A 17,335-nucleotide genomic window follows, 5' to 3' on the forward strand; every position below is an offset into this window, starting at 1 on the left:
GATTCGTAACTTCTTCATACGAACTCCGATTTAGGCGTGCCACATGTCCACGAATTCGTATCGACGAGTTCTACGACTTTCATGTAAGAAGTTTTCTAAGAAACCCAATGAATCAAAAGTCAACTCTTAGACTCGTCAAATTGAACGTTCCCGAGCAATTAATCTTTCGAACACTTTCGTTTTCATTCTCGTCAAATAAAATATGACAATGACCAATTTAATAATACCAAGGAACTTATTGGAAATTAGATGTGAATTTTCGGGGTATTACACATTGAATTGGCATTTTCAGCCATGAATATCATTAAAATAGATTCAGAAGTACGATGGAAGATGACTTTCTTGACGATTGCTTGGTCTTTCACATTGAGAATGAGTACGCTAATTCTATTGATAATGTGGTAGTGATTGAGGATTTTGAAAATTTATCAAACCGTAGAGTCAAATTTAATTAGTTTATAATTTTGTATTGTATTTGAGGGTAAGACTCATTATCGTATTTGAGATTTTTCATTATAATATTTTAATTATTTTTATTTATTAAATTAACAAACTCAAGCCCCCCCCCCGGTACTCCAATTCCTGGATCTGCCACTGCCTGTGATAGTGGCAGTGCCGCACCATTAGGGGAGGTCGTCCCCGTCCCAAACCTCAAGGAGCCCGAGTGCCTCCTCATGCTTCAAATTCCGGTTATGACAAATCTCCATCCTTCAAGCACTTTAATCGTGATTGTCTAGCTAGAAAGGAAATAATCAAGGCATAATCAGCCTACAAGAAGTTTCTACAACAAGAATCGAACCATGTGGATGACAAACATGAGATCGAGACTCACTTCTTCTCCATGAAGCACGAGCCCCTTACTTCCAAGGCTAAGCCTCCGGCTCCTATAATGGATAGTCCAGACTTCGATTAGTCATTTTAAGCTTATTCTAACTTCATGATTTCAAGTATTGTTATGGCCAACCGCCATTGTTATTTTCATTGACTTTGTAAGAGTATTTTGATTTTGGAATTAGAAGTTCGTGTGTGATGTATTAAAGATTGACATTCAATAAAATTTCTCAATTTCTTGTTTACAAGTCGATCTCTTTGAGAATTGTATTTACCTTACACATAGCATGATGGTCAACGTTTACAACTCGTTACCGTTCTTAAATTGATCGCTTTTAGGTTACATGGGACCCCAATAGTACTACATTGTGAATTTCACACCTGGCATTTGGAAAAAAAGAAAACCTCGGAATGTCAAAATTTGACATCGTTATGATCTCTGGCGTTTCAGTAACGTTTTGCCGATGTTTCTAACCGTGGCCACCTTCTGGCCTATTTTCGGCGTTTCCAGCACCACTGCCTAGTTCATGCTGGCCTTTCCAGTATGATTTGAAGTCCAGCCCCCAAACCGGCCAGATTCCGGCCGGCAGTGGCCGATTTTTTGGTCTCGCGCGCCACCTGTTTTCCGCGCATTTTCTGGCGATTATTCATCGTTTTCTCGTTGTTTTCCGGCATATTTCCAATATTATTTATTGAGCATTCTCTCATCAAAGTTTCATTCGATTTTGAGTTATTTGGACATGGTTTTCCAGTTATCATTTCCGATTTTGAGTTATTGGTGACCACCTGCATCTATTGGATGGTTATAACCACCCTAACTGTTTGGTATTTAACTGCTCTAATACCATACCATATTTTTCACTCTTAAGTTGAAAAATGTAGTTTTATTGCCATGTGATACATTTGATAGAATTGTACTATTTTCTTTCAATCCACTTTTTGACAATGTCCTACATGTATTACTTGGAATCCTTCCCCTTGTCATTGATACTCTTATTTTATTTTGGACGATGTCCCGTGGTGAAATCGAATGTTTTGCTGATTGCGTGACCACCCACACTTATCTACGAGACATGTAGTTCTTTTACGGATCTTGTGCAGAGATTGTGTTTTATATCTTTGTGCCTTGCTAAGTTTTAAAAGGTCATACATGCCAATGATAAATTTTCATCTTGATGCTTGTGTTGAGAATGGAGAGGAATATCTTTGTGTTACCACTGAGAAAGCAGGTTAGACCCGCATCTTAGAAAAGATGAAGAGTCTCAGGAAAGGTTTGTATATTTCTTCCATTCGAATTTTTGAATCATATGCGATTGACCACACTTTTGTGATTCAAACTCTTATATGCTTTAGCATGCCCATCTCGGGCATCCTGGACGTGATATGATGATTATAATTCTTAAGAATTGACATGATCATCCATTTTTCAAGTCCCAGAAGTGATTGGAGAACCGCCTCACCCGTGCTCCACAAGGTGAGGCCGTGCCTATCCATGCCCTACACAGTGAGGCCGAGTCTGCCCCTTTCAGAAATTCCACGACTTCAGGCCGTCGGTGGCGGCATCTCCTTCTTCACAAGAGCTTGTGATGCCTCCCATGTTTTTTAATGTCTCCATGGCAATCTCTGATGCCCATCGCTCATTTTGAAAAGCTTGTTCTCTTGCTAAATTTCAAGAAAGTCATTCAGTTACTAAGGCTTCAACCGAGAACATTTCATTCTTACAACGTATTTAATGTGACCATTAGTGAACCCTATCCAACTGAATGCAGACTTTTTGCTGTATTTTTATGGTATAGGTTAAGAACATCGACGCGTTGGTCACATGTCGCTTTGTTATCCACATGGATTGCTGCATTTGTTACGTTTTTAGCTATGATCATTATAGTATGGGCTCACCACCATTTTCATCCACTCTAATCTTTTCGATTGGATACCATTGGAGAGTTCACCTCCAAGACCTTTGATGATTTCGTTTTGCAAGTCTACTGGGATCGTCATTGAATATATAATTCCTCATGTTCATTCACAGTACGATCTTTGCATGAGGATATGCAATAATGTTGTATGCAGCGACACTGATTCATTACAGACCCATAACTCACCAAGCGTTTAGTGCGTACTAGATGGTTACTGGATACAATCCCAACATTCTTTTCAGTAATGCATATTTGATTAAGTATTTATTTGCCTCTATTATAGTAATCTAAATGGGTCTACTTGAAACGCTTAAGTATTTTGGTTGATTATGATTTATGAATCACCAACACTTGTCCGCTATTTCCAATCTACAACCGTGGATCTCTATCCTGCGATATCCACAAATGGTCACTTTGATGAGACATACTTCCCGTCTTTAGGGGGAGATATGGAATGCTTCAATTTTGGTTTTAACACCAGGAATTGACGTGGTGTGGCACTATGTCTCATTAAGATCCCGCACTACTCAAAGTGAGTAAAAGTGCAACGCATTATCGACCTCCAGAAAGTCAAAGATTCGATGCTCAATGACTTTACTGATATTGCGAAAGTGACGAGAACGCACATAAATGTTGTGATATGTCGGTAAGGTTGGAACTCTCAGAACATGGGAGAATTTCATATGACCTGGTCCTAGCACCGTTAGCACTATCCCTGACAATGGGAAAGAAGCCGACAATGGCACCATTGTAGGCTGTGGTGTTGTCAGCGCCCATAGTATTACACCACAAAACAAGGGCGGCAAACACAAAGATGGACTATTAAGGGTCATAGCTTTGTTCTTGGCTCCTACCTAGATGAAGGGGGACCATTATTCTCTGGAATCAAAAACCAAAAAGAAGCGAGGTGCGTAGGAACAAATATTTCGCCCATCATCAAGAGATATTATTTGAACATGTCTATCAGCTAAGTTTATGTGGGACGCTACAGACTCCTTTTGTTGATCTTCCAGAACAAAAGAAATCGCTCAATTGATCATAAGAAATGCGCATGTATGTTAATGGATTGATCTCACATAATTGATGATGTATTCGCTTATACTCGTATTCTGTTGTAAAGAATCAACGTTTAGCAACTTGACCGAAGTGGAAAGAATTAATATAGGTTGAACTAGACTTGTTATATTAATCATTGATCGTAAGTGTAATGAGAAAGATGAAGTCATGCTATATTTGTTGGACTTATGGCGCAATAATTGTCTCATTATCCTAGTATTGACTACGATGAGTTATATTATCTCGTAATGGACATAAGTACTTTCCGTTACTTGATCAGTACAAGTATCTATGAAAATTGATTTGTAGCATATGATAGTGGTCATAACATAATCTGTAAAGGGATCTTGACACAGATTTGAAAGTGCTCAAAAGACCTTAATTGCTTGATTAAATGTCTTCAAACCACGGAGCGTTTATGCAGTCAGATTGCGACGTTCAAGAGAACATAGTACAATCGGTTGGAAGAACTTATACCCATACATGTTCATATTAAAGCCAATTTTGGACTCTCTATTCCGTCTAATTAAAGATGATGATGAGTTTCAATGAGCTAAAGATTCATATATATAAGTGTTGCTGGGACACTATTCTTTTCATCATGATGTGATTAACTATGCGCATATGCATTGTCATTAGACTTGTATTGTTCTTTTGACATTGGTTTAGTTCTACACTTAGTGAACCAACACCAATCCTATCCACACTAACGCCGCCAGTAGCTCCAGCAACAACAACGTACACCTTGGTATAGCAGTCGACATTGACATCATAGAAAATGCGTACGGTTCCTTCTCGGACCAAAATCAGTCATTCATTGGTCTATTCCCCCATTCCTTTGTCAAAGACACATTGAATATGATAAATTAAAATCTGTCCAGTTTTGTATGTCAACTTCAACGAGACCTATTGGACATCTCATTCAATGAAATATGGTGAATTTAGTACCGTTGGAAAGATTTATCTGTCTACTTTGCAGCGACACCAACCATTTATTTATAGTTATCGTATTGAGTGTGTTATGGCCGTTTTAGCAAAGTATGACAATTCTGTCCAAGAATTTGCAAGTTAGTCAACTTCGACAGAGCACTGTGAACTGCTCCGATCGAATTAGGTTGTGAACTTTATGTCACTGGAAAACCACGGGTGTCTAATTTCTAGAACATTTTACGGTTCACTAATACCTATTGTGACAAAGACGTTATGACCGTTTAAGTGAATAAAGGTCATCCTATCCGAGAATCTGATTTTCATTGCAAACTCTTGTTTTGAGTTGTTATGCAATCTTGTTTCTTAAATTCTAAGTTTGACTAAGTATATCATGTAAGATCTAAGTATGTGTGACTAGATTAATGATTAATGATTAACCCAAGATTACTTTTGAGAAGCATGTAATGAACGTTGTATACGTTGTTTTTTGTACTCCATGATTATGACATTTCAGGGGGAGTCTACCTCACATGATGTTATCAAATGCAGACGGTGTGTTGTGCTCTTTTTCTCTTCGTTCAAGCTTTTGTTTTTTACCTAAGAGGTTCTTATTTTGCTTGACAAGGTTTTTACTGAGGAAACGATGTGTGCACCATGCAACCTAGACATGCAACACAAGGGGGAGTGTTCCGGGAGAATTACTATTCTACCCTTGTGGGTGTCTTAACCTTATTAGGTTTTATGTTAGAGATAAATTTGCATCTTTGTAATAGTTTAGGACTCCAAATCCTACGAGATTGTGGTTATGTAATGCCTATATAAGCTCATATATCATTCAATAAAGAGACAATTATTATCCTACACCAAATACATAAATTTTAAAATTTATATTTTTTCAAAGATAAATTGATGTATGGTATTAATTAATCGAATACCAAATATATATATATATATATTTAGAGAAAGTACTCGAATACCTATAGATATATAGACTATGAAAAATGCATTTGACTGGGAAGTATAATTTTATAAGATACTTGTAAGGAAAAAGATGTGATTTAACATTATTGGTTTGAAGTAGGGGTGAACACGCAGACCGGAAAACCGAAAAAAAAACATATACAAACTCAAACTGAATTTGAAAAACTAAAAACCGAGAAAAACCGAACTGAGCCGATTATATTTGGGTTGGGTTTTGAGTTTAGTCCTTATAAACCGAATAAAACCGAACCGACCCGAATAATCCGAAGTCAACTGGCAACGTCATCATTTTGGTATATTTTTACTTTTTTATTATTTTTAAAAGGGTATAATTAAAGCCAGCATAAACCTAATTGATCTAATCAATCTTGCGGTCTCTCTCATCTCAGACAAAAAAAACGTATGGCCCTCTCTCTTTCTAAATCCCCACTCCTTAGTTTAACACTATATTAAAAGTTCATTTCATTCCGCAAAACCAATCCATATAACTCCTCCCTCCTCCCTCTTCTCTCCTCCGTCCTCCTTCGATCTCCATTTCATGTTTTTTTTTTGTACCGTGACTCTAAAAATGAAATTCTCTAATCAATAATTTTATTAATGTTTCATATCTTCAGAGAATAAGTATCAATATCTTAAAGATGATAGTACGTTACAAGTTTCTCTTATTTTGGTGGACCATTTATCCATAAAATAGGTCACAAATTTGATTACGGGATGAACATCCTTTAATATGTTTCTAGTTAATTATAGATAGATTCAATGAATATCCTCTAATATTTTTCTAGTTAATTTAGGGCATAAGCACTAATCTTATCATATATTGATCGATCATGATGACGATGGTAATGAAGAAAGACGCAAAGGGATTCAAAATTTCTTCGTTTCCTTTTCTTAAGTTCCATTTTTTTTTTATTTCTCTTCCGTTGGTAACCTCATATTATACACATAAATATATTGATACATATTGAATCAAATAATTTTCTAGCCTATGGTATCGTACATGCCTATTGTACGTGGTATGGCAATGGAAACAAATTAGGATTAGAGCGAAAATGGTAAATCTAATTAAATGTACCAAGTACAACTGATCGATGATCAAGATTCCATCATGATTTGATTGGTCGAGGAGGAAAAAAGATGAGGACTTATAGGAGGTCGGTAGGGTGAGTGGGACTCGATGTGTGTAGTTGATCGAGCTTGTTTTTTTTTTTGAGACAAACAAAACAACAAAACCACAACACAATGATAGTGAACGAGAAATTTGCTAGACAATGGCTGTGTTTGGTACAGCTGAGCTTATTTTAAAAGCTGGCTTATACTTATTTTTTAGAATAAGTGGCTGATAAGTAAAGTAGCTAAGTGTTTGGTAAACTGGTTTTTATAAGTGGTTGTTTGTAGCAGAAGCCATGAGAATATGTTTGGTAAACTCAAACTGGCTTATGTTTTTAATTTATCAAATGACCAATTTAGACATTTAAGATAATTTTGTATGAATTGTTTGGTAATATAATGTACTCAAGTATATTATTTCCGTAATATTTTTTTAACTGTTTTAAAGACATTATGATTATTATGCAACATTTGAAAATAAATATATACATATTAGACCAGCAAGTACAAGTAATTGCTATCAATTTATAGTCAAGAAAAAAAGGCAATGAATAATTTATGATATTGATTCAAAACATCTACTTGAATATGAATAGATGTATACATGTATTCACTATATAATGTAAGATATATACATATTGAATACATCTATTTAATACATTGACAGAAACAACATACAATTACTAGAGGTCTTAGAACATCTTCAATGAAGATGTTAAAAGTTGTTGTCAATTTAAATTTTTCAATGAAGATGTGAATTACAAGAGAACTTGGAGCCTGATAGCCAGTTCTTCTCTTCTTACAATAGTATATGGACAAAGGAATAACAAGCAAAGCAAAAACAACAACACTTGTGACAGGAGCAACAATCGAAACTATGTTGGGCCCTTTTGATGCCTTTGATTCAGAAGTCTCATTCCCATTAGAACCTGTGCATGTCGGGGAACTCGTTGATGGAGAATTACTCTCTGGCGCAGGGCCCTACTCAGATGGATTACCATGAAATAAAGGATTCCCATAAACGACCACTTTAACAGTGTCCACAAATTTCGGCAATGGAGGGGTAATATTATTCCCAGTTAGATCCAGCACCGTCAGCGCTTTCAAGCTAGTCCAATTAGCAGGAACCGTACCCGTCAGATTGTTATTCTGAAGCTTAATCTGAGTAAGAGAATCCAACTTAGCAACCGAAGGACTCAAAGTACCATTAAGATTACGATTCTGCAGATTAATAACAGACACCTTCCCATTATTCCCACAACTCACTCCCAACCAATTGGGAAGTAGTACTGACGATCGATTTTGCTACCTCAAAGATCAATAAGTTTGAACACCAACAATCAGGAAAAGCATTTATGCATTAACTCGGGTATTGGTACAATCAGATGTGATTCAAGCGCCTCAACAACGAATACAGCTACAGCCCTGAAGTCCTTTCACTCAATCAAAACTTTCAATTGGTTCATCTTTACCCGTTACAATCAGGGGAACAAAACACTGAGCCTAGTAAGTACAATTTGTAATTCAATTCAGTGACTGGTATAAAATAGTTCTGGTTTCAACAACCTTCTTTGTCAAATTTTCGGATATCTTACAGGACTTTATACATCTTAGAAAAAATGCAAAACCTGGAAGAAAAAAAAAAGTAGACATACATCCAGTAAGTAAAGAAATTTTGTAATGGAGGAAGTACAGCTAAACAATATATTACTCTATAGTCCAACATTTTTAAGGATGTGCTCCACAAGATATGAGTCATGCTTTGGTGCATATAACATGAAACTAGAATGAGCGAGAATGCACTCACCTGAAAATCCTCCTATATATATATATATATATATAGACATATAGTACGACTGAAGAGTAGATAATATTAAATCTTTAAGTGGAAAATACGTATGCTTGAACTTTGATATAATAGTAGTCTATGAAGGACAAATATTGCTTACTACAGAAATCAAAAACATATAAGTGAATGCATGTCAGAATAGGCTCCCAAGTCTCAGGGAATAACTGTTAGTTATAATAACCTACCAGGAATAATAGCATATGTGAAACTGATGACTTGACTTGCCAAGGCCAAGTGTTTAGAGGTGATTGACTTCAGACCAGATACCTGCAATAGCACATATAATCTGGTTTAGTTACTACATACATAAGAAGAAACCATTCGATAACAAACAAAGATATGCAGTATCCTACTATGAACAATGAAAATGATCAAGGTGACTAATAAGGTCCTACAAAATTAAGAAAGGGACTGTAATAACTAAAAAAAAAGGTTGATGACTTATAAGGTCAGAGAAGCAGTTTAATTGTTCAAACATGTGCACACGTAAAAAATAAAACAAGGAATTTTGCATAACTATACTCACTAACTATACGATAGTTTCATAAAGTAATTGGATGTGCATGTCAACAGATTACTGTAGAAAGTTACATGCATGGCACCAGCACCAAGAACAAGCTGACATGTTCTTGTATTGAAAAATTTTAAAATTTCAACTATGCGATGAGCAACTTGTGAGGATAGTATTGGAAAAAAGTTGTTCATATCAATGTACTCTGACAACATTCAATATCAGACCACTGCAAAGAAAAAATTAAAGGAACATGGAATTACCAACTGATACAATAAAATAAAACTCCAAATATCGCATTAGCTTTACCCAAAACACAATATCAGTAGTGTATACTATATAGAGTAGATTTAAGAAAACGTATAAAAATAAAAACACAGTTCAACAAGGAAACTAACCAATTCACCATGTGAAAACCAACACCTTTGTACGAAAGGGTTTGGGAAGTTGATTTTCCCCTCTCCTTCATGTTGCTATGGTTGTTCTGAGCCACAGAATTCGTAACATCAGCCTTATTTTTTCCAGCTCCATCAGCAGAAGTAGACTTACTCAGTCCAGTTATATCCGTAGATAAGTCAATTGAACTAGTTCGCTTAATTTGCTGTTCTGTGATTGTTGGTCTTGTATCCACCGCATCTGAACTACTGTTGCTTCTGGCCACCCCAGTGTGGTTTGTTTCCGAACTACTATGGATAGCATCCAGGTTCTCAGTTACCAATGTTTCATAACAAAATAATAAAGTGACAATAACCTGAAATTCATCAGGGACATCTACTTCCACCCACGTTTCTTGGTCTAAAACTGCCTTAATCTTTGTCATCTAAACAAACCAAGGCGCAAAGCAGTTACCTTACAGTACCATACCACGTGAAACTGAAATTACATATGAGTAAGCACAGTTAGAACTAACCCGTGATTCATGCTGATAATCGAGGAAGGCCTTTGCATGTGACTGTAGTGTGCCTCTAATGCTAAATCCTGGCCTTCCCCCTATCTACATACGATGGGTAAAATTGAGATGCATAACACATTGTCTAATTATAAAACTAGAAACAAATGGAAGATGCAGCAAAAAGGAATGCAAATGGAATAAAATAATTTACCTTCTCGGTAGCAGTTATAAACTATTATATATGCTCAAAAACTCATGTAATCTCAACTTTGGATGAAGAAGAGCACGAACCCCAAGTAGCTTTGCCCATCTTCCCTGAGCACCATCACATGCTGCAACAACGGCTTCTATGTTTACTCGTAACACATCAGCTCTGTTTAGAATCAATGTTTTAGACCAACCCTCAGCCAGCTCAGAAGGGTACTCCAACTCCCCAAGAAACTCAATAAGTACAGTACTTCAATTGGGAGAGGCCATTGAGAGAGGGGAGGGGCCCACTAAAGTGGTTGCGATGGAGGCCGATGTTGGAGAGTTGGGAGAGCTGGTTGAGGTTATGGGGGAAAGGTCCAATGAGGCCCTTGGACTTGAATCTGGGAGACTCTACTGGCGGAGCAGAATACGTGGTCCCACTTAGGAGGGCCGCAGGGGTCAGAGTTGTCCTCGGGCCAGTTGAGGAAGTCGGAGTTGACCATGTTTTTCTTGAACTCGTTCAGAATGGCAAGGTCGTTCGGGTCTGTGGCGCTGAAGGTGACTGAGAGGAGGGGAAGGAGGAGGAGGTATAGGACGGTGTCCATGGCAGATCTGTGGAGGGGTGAAGCGGCGGCGGAGAAGCTTCATAGAGCCATCAATGGCGGGTTTTGGGAATGAAGAAATGAGAGAGAGAAGAGAGAGAGAGAGAGAATGGCTTGGGTGAGAGGATTGAAAGGTTTTATGTGGTAATTTTTCGTAATTGGTTGAAGGAGATGAGGGTACCTATTGATATTACAAAAATTTCATTAAACTACAGTGTCCTCCGCTACAGTAGGCACCGCAGCTTCTGCTTCTTAAAGGAGGTTAAGGGCAGCTTCTGCTTTTCGAGCTTAAAAGCTCTGGCTTTTAGAAGCAGCAAGTGAGAAGCTAATTTACCAAACACTTCTCTTAGCTTAGGTTATAATCACCAGAGGTAAAAAGCTTTACCAAACATAGCCAATGCACTGCGAAGTTAGCCTCATTAAAATAGCTTAAACTGGAAACATTTATTGAGAGTCATTCGTCACGATCACGTATCTTATAATTTTTGAAACAAAATGTTGTTCATTATTTCTACTTTTAGTGTCTTGCCTGTTTACTCTTTATTCTTTCAATTTTGACTAATCACTTCTACTTTTAAATTTTCGACTAATATGTCAATTCCGTCACACTTTGTCTATAGTGCATGTTAACTCTCTGACCTTCTCCTCGTAAGAATGCTAATTGTCAGTTTTAACCCTGGCTATGAACTCATGTTCTTCTTTTTTCATCCACATCAGACCCCAACCCAGAGCTCATCTTCTCTACTCACTCACGGCCTCACCAGCTCCTTCTGTCAAAATCCAATTCCACGGACAATCAATCCACACTTCGTCAAAACAGCAAGCTTTGATACAAATTGAAGAACAAAAATCAAAGAAAAGCAATTTGATTTGAGACTCAATGCTGAGAAGATGGATCTGTGGCTAGCGGCACATGAGTACAAGGCTTGGGAGGCTATAGTGGCTCCGCCGCTTGTTCCGGCGAACAACTTTGGGGTTATTGAAAAGAGTGGCCGTGGCGGGTGGAGAATGATTGTGTTGAAGCTCACATTGTCTGGTTTTGTTTGTGATAGATTGGAATGGGAGGAGGAGAATGGGTCGATGGAAGGTGATATTTTGATGGTGACCCGCATGAGTCAACAAAGGATGGTTCTAAGCGGCGGCAACCCAAAGCGCCCACCGAGGGGCCGGGTTTTCAGGTCTTAATTTGGAATCTACGTTCAAACTGGATCAACTCTCTAAATTGCCCGAGAATCAAGGGGTGCAATTAAAGATGACAACTGCCTTATTCGATTTGAATCAAGTCAGTAAGGAGGTTGAGAACGGGGATTGTGCAGTGGGAATATAATTTTAGGTGTTGATAAGATTGGGGGTGCTGAGTTCTCAGGCAGGGTTGTAGGGAGGTTTCCAATTTCAAATGATGCTGAGATAGAAAGTTGGGTGGGGTCTCGGCTAGTTTAGTCAGGAATGTAGGGGGTCTTCAATTTTGTGTGATGATGAGCTGGTAGTGGCTGTGGGGCCCTCTTAGGTAAATGGCGTGATGATTCCTTCCTCAATTAGGCCTAAGAAGATATGATTGTGGGTGTTGTTGAGTTGGGCCCGGTGAAAAGTTTAGGTGGGAGTCAACTGAAAGCCGAGTTGGATCCGTCTGAAGGTAGGCCCAAGATGAAAACAGAGTTTAAACCCCAAATAGGGTGTGCGTGTGGGGGGTCATATGAAAAAAGGCCGTGCAGGTGTGGTCAAGCTCCCAAAGAAAGTTTCAGATTCCTCTGTACGAGTTTCTTCTTAGGATTCATTAAGGATGGGAGAAGGTTGACATTGAAAGTAATTCTTCTGTGTTAGTAGCTGTTTTTAGCTCTGTTGGAGGCTTGAAGCATATTTATCGGGGGTGGGTCGTGTTGCTGAAGATTGTAGACATTATTTTTTTGCTTTACCTTCATCGATAATTCGCCACAGTTTCTAGGAAACGAATAGTGTTGTAGATAGTCTGGCTCACTTCGCTTGCAGTAGTTCTATTGATAGTGTTTGATTTGAGGAGCGTCTTGATATTATACAGGATATGCTCTACGAGGAAGCTAATAAGGTGAGAGCGAGACAAAGCCCTGTTGCTGGCTCTCGGGTTTGCAGTGGTCATTCTTTGTGGTGATTCTATGGTGTCGCCATTAGTTGTTGGTTAAGCTCTCGTTAGCGGGTGGAGCCTCTGTTGGTGTGCAGTGGTATGGAATGGGGAAGCGAAGGTTGTGTTGGCTAGTCTAGATTGCCCTGCGATTATGGGTCTAATTTTGTCCCTTTGATGGTTTGTATTTCGTTATGGAGGTGAGGTGCACAGACGACTCAGGCTTGGGCGATGGTTTCTGGCGGCGACTGAGGGACTAATATGCGGGCAAAAGTAGGAGGTAGGTCGGCTAGTCTCTTACGATCCTTTGAGGCGGGCCAGGGCTCATTAGGCCTAGATCTTTTATTTTATTTTATTATCTTTTTAATTTTTTTTTAAATATGTTGGGCTTGTCCAAACGAAATGTCAGGCTTGTGTTGATTGCATATTAGGCCCATCCTGACCCTATCTATTAGTTTTTTTCTCTTATTTTTCTTGTAATAAGAATTTAGCATCTAGATAGTGCGTATGTCTTGTTTATTAATGAGAGAAAATTTCGAATAGGTGGTTTATCTTATGTACCACGGCTTGTTCTATAGGAATAATCTGAATGTCTTGTCTATCTTGAGTGTGCATGTAACGCCCATTTTAGGCTTTTATTAATGAACACCTTTTAAAAACAAGAGATTCATTCTTTAAACAAACTTAAAAAGGGCATTTGAGAAATATTGAGAAATCTGAAAGAAAATATTGTCCATATAAGCAAGTTAATAGAAATTTTAAATGGATTGTGACGGAATGGACCTATTATTGGTAGAAAGATAGACGTAGAAGTAGTGATTTGTCTAAATTGAAAGTATATATAGGGTGTAAATTATCGATGTACTAAAAGTAGAAGGAGTGACTAGTATTTTGTTTTAATTTTTATTATTTATTTCTCTGACTTATTAACTAATAAAGAAAATATTACTCTACTATTATAAAGTCAACAACCCATTTATTCTTACAATATATAGGGAATTAATGGTTCCCTAAAAAAATACCCATATATAGCTGAGGTAAGAGATTGCTGCAAGTTTAACATTGGCACCAATAAGGCAGACGCTTTTAATCATAGAGCTCCAAATTGGATAGTCTGGTTATTGGTACAGCAAAAAGTGGAGTGTTTTTCTTTGTCACAATTCCAAATTTGTCTCAAAGATCAAGCTTTTTGTCTCTAGGCAATTTCCTCTCAAACGAATGCAAGAATGAAGCAAACTCATAGATGAGCATCCTCTCTGATAAGGGAAACCCCGGCACATATTCTTCTTCCAGAACCAAATGGAAGAAACTGAAATTTATTGCCTTGGTAATCAAAGCGGTTGCTTAGGTAGGAACCTATGGGTTCTAAATTCCATGGGATCGTCCCAAACACTTGGATCTCTGTGTATGGCCAAACATTGACGAAAACAACAGAACCTTTCGGTATGTGGTAGCCACCGACGATGGTAGATTGGCTTGAAAGCCGGGGAACTAGAAGGGACAGTGCAAGGTGCAAACGAAATGTCTCCTTGATCATAGCATCTAAGTGACGCAGTTTCGGCAAATGAAACTCTTCAACCAAATTGTTTAGCCCCACAACTTGTGTTAGCTCATCTTGAACTATTTTCATTTCTTCCAGGTGCTGCATCAGCTCAGTCATCACCCATTCCACTATTGTTGCGGTAGTATCAGTTCCACCCACCACAACGTCCGGTTAGTATATGTCATAAACTCATAATGCACTCAATAAGAGTTGGAATATGAAACTCAATACGATACAAATTACCACTATTTCTAAACAAAGAATCAGCCAAAAAGTTAAAGGTACCAGACCATGAGCATGCCTTTCAGTTGTTGCACATTTAGGGATAGTGAACCATCCTGATGATTATTATTGTTCTCCAAGAGGAACTGTAGAATGTCCTTCCTATAATGTGTTTGCTGTACTCCAATTTCAGCTGAGGCCAGCTTCTTCATCTTTTCTTTATTGGCACAAGTTCGAATCTTGTCAATCTCATATAGAACTTTCTTTGCCCTACGCTCTATTCCTTGTATGTCATACCTTGCAAGCGCGGGAAAGTAGTCCGAAATGTTCGGTGTCACTAAAAGATCCATAAATTCTACCACCAATTTTCTCTACGCTTCTCCAAAGTCACTCCCTTCTCTCCATGTAGAGTGGCACCCCAAAGCATACGCATGGTTGTGTTGATTGCTGTGGAAAATGCAAATTGGGCCAAGTCAATTGCGGTTCCAATTTTTTCATGATAAATTTGACTGATCGACTTGTGCATCTTTTCTTTTCTCAACCAACAACAATCATCAAGATTGTATTTGCTTAGCATCTGACTCACAAACACCTTGCGCAGCTTCCTCCAGTCTGAAGTATAGGATCCAAATGCGATGTCTGTTGCTCCATATGAGACAATGAGAGCAGCAATTGGTCACGAACCACTTATTTCACAAGCTCAGGTGAGCTGACCACAATCCACAACTTTGTACCAAGTTGGAGTTTGTAAATTGGGTCGTAAACCCTCGCCATATCTTGAATTCCAGGTGAAGTTTTGCACCAAGAATTGGATGGTATCCGAGTAGTGGCAGACCACGAGGTCCTGGTGGCAATGGAGCTGTAGGGTTCCGGTTCGGTTGTTTCCATATCCAAAGCACCAGAGCACAGTAACCACCATGAAGAAAGTGTGAGAATGGCCGTAAGGTTTTCATCGTTGCATAACCACTAGACTGTGATGACCCCATAGCCAAGTAGCTCCAACTTTTTTTTCTTTTTCTTTGGTATTCAGCAGATTGGTTTGGTTCTACTTCTATGATAAAGCGTTAATTAAAAAGTCTATAATAAATCATGTAAAATGTCATCGTTAGTATAGAATAAACAGTGATCGTTTTTTTCCGGGGAATTGAAGGGAACTCTAAATTTTTAGTCTTAACAAATAATGGGGGGGGGGGTTTTAGATTGATTATTAACTACTAATGAAAATAAATCCTAAATTACTATTTACATGATCGACTTCTCTTTAACAAACTTAAACCAAATTTACCAATGCACCACATAATTACAAGTTCGAACCTATCATGCATTCTAATTTGACCAATTATATACTTTTTAGACACCAGTATAATTAGAGCCTTAGGGGATCATCTAATCATGCACGATTTCAATTAACATTTAGATTGACTTAGGGCCTAATCTAAATTTGCATGCAATCGAATTTAATAACACTTAAAAGTAGAAATCAAACAAGATTACATTTAAGCACCAAATCTTTGTTGAAGATATGTTTCATGTATGGTGTCACCCACCATGGTTTCACATGCAAATTTCTAGAATTTTTACCACTTTTAATCAACACAAACCGAACATACTTAGGGCATGACTCGATTTGTGTCAATATGGTTGATGAATCTAGCATTCAAACACAATCTTAGGAACTCCATCTAAGTACTGAATTCATATGCACATATCTGAAAATTATCTAAAAGTATGAGAAAGATGATTAGAACACAACAATAGAAATACAGACTCATTAATTATAGAAAACCATCAATTCGGCAAATATCCAAAAATCCAATAAAACAATCTGAAAATTTTGATTCTTAATACAAAACAATAATCTCACACAAACATCATGCTACAATCTTCATAGGCAAAGTATTGTAAAAAATCAAAAACGAACAAACCTGAGGAGATGAGTTGCGAGAATCACATGTTGTAGAAACCTTGGAGGTGTGTCTTCAATGGTGATTTCGGTGGAGATGAAATTTGTATATAGGGGAGAGTGGCTTGCTGTTTTGGTGAATGATGTTTGAGGTAGTATTTTGGCAAAGGTTTGGCTCTTGAATGCAAAAGAGAAGTGATCATTTTACTTTATGAATGATGTCCTATTTATAGAAGAGTTTTGGCTCCTTAAATATTATAGCTTAGACTTTTTCTCCTCAATTTCTTTCACTTATTTTTGTCATTGGTGGGTGCAATCTCCTTTGATAAATTCCTTTTTTTCTCCTTTGTATGTGTCTCCCTCTTTCTCTTTTGCATTATCTATTTTTATTCTCTTCTTTTTTCTTTCTCTCTTTTTCTTTCACTTATTTTTGTCATTAGTGGGTGCAATCTACTTTGATAAATTTCTTTGTTTTTTCTCCTTTGTAGGTGTCTCCTTCTTTCTCTTTTGCATTATCTCTTTTTATTCTCTTCCTTTTTCTTTCTCTCTTTTTCTTTCACTTATTTTTGTCATTGGTGGGTGCAATCTCCTTTGCTAAATTCCTTCTTTTTTCTCCTTTCTAGGTGTCTCATTCTTTCTTTATTTTCCTCTTTTGCTTGACTTTTTCTCTATTTATTTCTTTATTGTACAATATGAAAATAATAA

At 37.6% G+C, this 17,335-nt stretch overlaps 1 pseudogene; it reads right to left on the reverse strand.

Moving 5' to 3' along the window:
- Positions 1 to 14,048: 14,048 nt before the first annotated feature.
- On the reverse strand, positions 14,049 to 15,587 carry LOC126795460 (flavonoid 3'-monooxygenase CYP75B137-like; annotated as a pseudogene).
- Between the last annotated feature and the right edge of the window lie 1,748 nt (positions 15,588 to 17,335).

This window comes from Argentina anserina, chromosome 5 (assembly GCF_933775445.1).
Source record: "Argentina anserina chromosome 5, drPotAnse1.1, whole genome shotgun sequence".
Classification (NCBI taxonomy): Eukaryota; Viridiplantae; Streptophyta; class Magnoliopsida; order Rosales; family Rosaceae; genus Argentina; species Argentina anserina.